The sequence below is a fragment of the Camelina sativa genome, chromosome 5 (assembly GCF_000633955.1).
Source record: "Camelina sativa cultivar DH55 chromosome 5, Cs, whole genome shotgun sequence".
NCBI classification, from domain to species: Eukaryota; Viridiplantae; Streptophyta; class Magnoliopsida; order Brassicales; family Brassicaceae; genus Camelina; species Camelina sativa.
This window is the reverse complement of record NC_025689.1, coordinates 6,715,669-6,719,459: the sequence shown is the minus strand read 5'-3', so window position 1 is coordinate 6,719,459 and position 3,791 is coordinate 6,715,669. Positions and strand designations below refer to the sequence as shown.

General features: G+C 33.5%; 1 long non-coding RNA gene across 2 annotated transcripts; it reads left to right on the top strand.

Annotated features, from left to right (window-relative positions):
* LOC104785855 lies at positions 1,763-3,216 on the top strand. Of its 2 annotated transcripts, XR_767421.2 has the most exons (3): positions 1,763-2,040; positions 2,597-2,700; positions 2,798-3,216. It is a non-coding gene; the product is annotated as an uncharacterized LOC104785855 (long non-coding RNA). The 2 variants fall into 2 exon arrangements; XR_002037937.1 differs by having other exon boundaries at positions 2,597-3,216.

The following is a 3,791-nucleotide window of genomic DNA, read 5'->3' as shown; positions in this document are numbered from 1 at the left end:
CATTTCATGTCCAGTAAAAAAAATCCTTCTACGTTCCACATCACATTTATCATTAGTCAATAGTATTGATTTATGATATTAACAAGTTTTGATTAGTTAAGTTATTCATTTCTTTTTTTTTTTTTCGTCAACGTTTGGGTATTCTAAATTTGAGAACAACCCATACAATTGCATTTCGACCAAAAAGAAAAAAAAACATACAATTGCTTAATTTACACTTCATTCTAAGAATGAGAATGAGTTACGTTAATCTCTCAAGCTTGTGTAGAGGATAAACATCAGTTATTGGATTCTTGGAGCAGCATACATAAACTTTACGTATCATCAAACAAAAATTATCATATGTCTATCTTATTGCATGCATTTACTACGAATATAGATGTGATTTCTTCTACGGGGACACCAATTATATAATTAAATTTATCTGACTTGAAATGTAAACGCATAACAAATACTACGAAGTTACAAACCATTGTAATTTTTCGGTACATTTCTATATTTTATCATTGTGTAAATCATAATTTTTATGATTAATATAATTTCAAAAAATTAAAAATCATATATTTAACATCAAATATATTAAAACATGGGGCATTCTCAAAAATGCCCCTTTTTCCATACCTCTTTTTAAAAATACCCCTTCATGTTGACCATTTTTAAAACTACCCCTCTTTATATACAAAATGACCAAATTACCCTTTTTGAGTGACAGCAAGAATGTACAGTCATCAAAATCGAAAATATTTTCCCGCCAAAAAAATTTCCCGCAAAAAAAAAATTTTTCCCGCCAAAATAGAAAATTTTTCCCGCCAAAAATATTGAAATTTATACCTTTTAAAAACATTGTAAACGCTTTTAAAAAACTTTTAAAAGCGTTTACAAGGTTTTTAAAAGGTTTTTAAACACATTGTAAACGCTTTTAAAAACCTTGTAAATGCTTTTAAAAAGCTTGTAAATGCTTTAAAAGGTTTTTAAACACCTTGTAAACGCTTTTAAAAACTTTTTAAAAGCATTTAAAAGGTGTTTAAAAACCTTTTAAAAATTTTATAAAAACTTTTACAAGGTTTTTAAAAACATTGTAAAAGGGTTTAGAAGGTGTTTAAAAACCTTTTAAAAATCCTTTTAAAAACCATTTGAAAACCTTTTAAAAACCTTTTAAAAACCTTTTAAAACCTTTTAAAAACCTTTTAAAAATCTTGTAAAAGCGTTTACAAGTTGTTTAAAAAACCTTTTAAAACTCTTTAAAAAATCTTGTAAAAGCCTTTACAAGGTGTTTATAAGGCTTTTATAAGGTAGAAACCTTATAAAACCTTTTAAAAACCTTGTAAATTTTTTTTGGCGGGAAAATTTTTTTGTCGAAATTTTTTATCAAAATTTTTTGACAAAAAAATTTTTTGGCGGGAAAATTTTTTCGAAAATTTTTTGGCGGGAAAATATGTCGGAAATTTTTTGGTGGGAAAATTTTGTTTTTCTTTTTATTGAATAAAATATTTTCATATAAGGGTAAAATGGTCATTAAAAATTAAAAGAGGGCAAAAATAAAAATGGCCAAAAAAGAGGATATTTTTGAAAAGGAGTATATCAAAAGGGGCATTTTTAACAAATTCTCTTAAAACATGCCGCGGCATCGTACGGATCTAACCTTGTAAGCCTTAATATTCTGAGAATCGTTGCTCAGGCGAGCATCGGAAAAACCCTGGAAAAAACGGTACGTGGCAGCTTCTGATTGGATGTTGTTAAAATATAAAAAACAATTGTTTTTCCTCATTTTCTTTCTTTTCTTTTCCCCACTTTCTCTCTCTCTCTTTCCTCCCTCGACGAACCGATGAATCCAGATTCCTCGACGAATCGATTGGTTTTTCCGGCTTAAAGACGTGAGATTGTTTGCTCTGAGAACGATTTCTGTTCGGTTCTGGTTCCAATCGTTATTCTTCTCGAGCCGACGATTCGGATCTGACCGCAATCGATCTCCGATTGCGATACGAGCTATGGAGTGGTTTATCTGATGGACTTACGGGGACGGCGAGGTGCACCGGCAAGGTTAGTTATCTCTCTCTCCCTCCCTCTCTCGTTTTATTCTTATGTTGCTTCGATTAGATTACTTCTCGCTTTTGTTCCGTATTGATCCTACACTTTAAGGTTATTGGCTGATACGTGATTCGAGACTTTTATATTAGGAAGTTGATCATAAGCTTCATATTTGGTATTTTGTTGTAGTTTGCTTATATGCTTTTGGAAATATAAGAGGGAGATAGTTCTGTTTCTTACTAGTTTTTGTTCTTCTTATGATTCATTTGTTGTTCCGACGGTTTTTGGTTGGTGATGTGTTCCTTCGGGACCAATTTGGGATGGTAAGGTTGTTCAATATGGACCATACTCGAGCAGTGACAAGAAAAGTAGTTGGAACCTTGTAAGTTTGCTCTGTTTTTACAGAATCGGTTATAGGCAAAACATAGCTCCTCTGTTTTTTAGAAATTAGTTTTTGTTAGTGATGTTACATATCTAGTTAGATGCATATCAGAAAGTTCAAGGTGATGTTCTTCTTCACGCACGAGTCTCTGATTTGTTTTTGTTTTTGTTTTTGTTTGTCTTGCAGGTTTTTCGGGAAGCGAATCTGTGATGAATATGATCCGATCATCACCTCTCGTTCTTACTTTTGAGATCTTCTTTGAGTGCCCAGTTTGCACTCAGTACTTTGAGGTAAGTTAAACGTTTATGGCTATGACGATTAGAGGTTCATTTATAAAGTTTGAAACCATAGGCATTACTCACCTGAAATTGGTATCACACATTAAAGTTCAAGACACGAGAGCACAAGCATTAGATCAAACACGTCGCGCAGAGACGTAGGGCGTGACTTGACACCGGTCCAAATACAAGTATGATTTTTCAGCGAAATGTATAGCTTCCGACGGGGGTATTGGTGAGGTTCAAGAGGCAGAGGAGGTTGACTTAGGAGTGAGAAGGTCAAAGAGGGAGAGGAGAGTCAATCCACGATACCAAAACTGAGTCCTTGCTTCAAAGTTCTTTTAATTATTTTGGTTGTTTCTACAAATAAACTAGGTCCACTCTGTTCCTAGATTGAAGGACAAGAGTAGGCACATTCACTTTCAGTTTTGCTATTTGCTTCCAGCTTTGTAGGAACAATATCTAAGAGAAGGTCAAGAACAATAGTTCCATTGGCTTCTTTCTAAGCTTCAGCTTCTTTCGTAAGAAGAGATTTGCTTTTTGTCCCTTTTAAATTACTCGATTTGATTGCTTCTAGAATTGATGAATGTGGTGAACCTGATGATTACACAATACTGTTTGCTTCTCGCTTATTGATTTCTCGATGATTACGCTTGTGACTTGTGAGGCATCTGTAGGCTGTGTAGCTTAATGATGAGTAAGCACAAGAGAAAGAGAACAAAAAATAGTTTACAAATGGAAGTAGAGGGTATCTAGAATGGGGTGCAAAGATTCAGAATTGGTTAGCTCCGTTCTTTGGTGGATATAAGCAATAAATAATAGTCTATATGGCAGAAGAGGACCAAGGGTTCAAAAGATTTTAGATTAACTAACTATTGCGTGTTTGTAAAATGTATTATGGCTCAGAAGTATGAGCAGAAGAGTGACTTGGATAAGCATAAGTTTGTGAAATTATAGACTATTTCAGGACTTAAGCTGTTGGAAGTGGCCAGTTCTAGTCCAGGAAAGTGTTTAAGTTATTTGAGATTGGTTTCTTTGGAACCTAGATGGAGACGGGTTAAGCTGTTACAACTGGTCGATGAATAGGGTTATTGGATATGTTT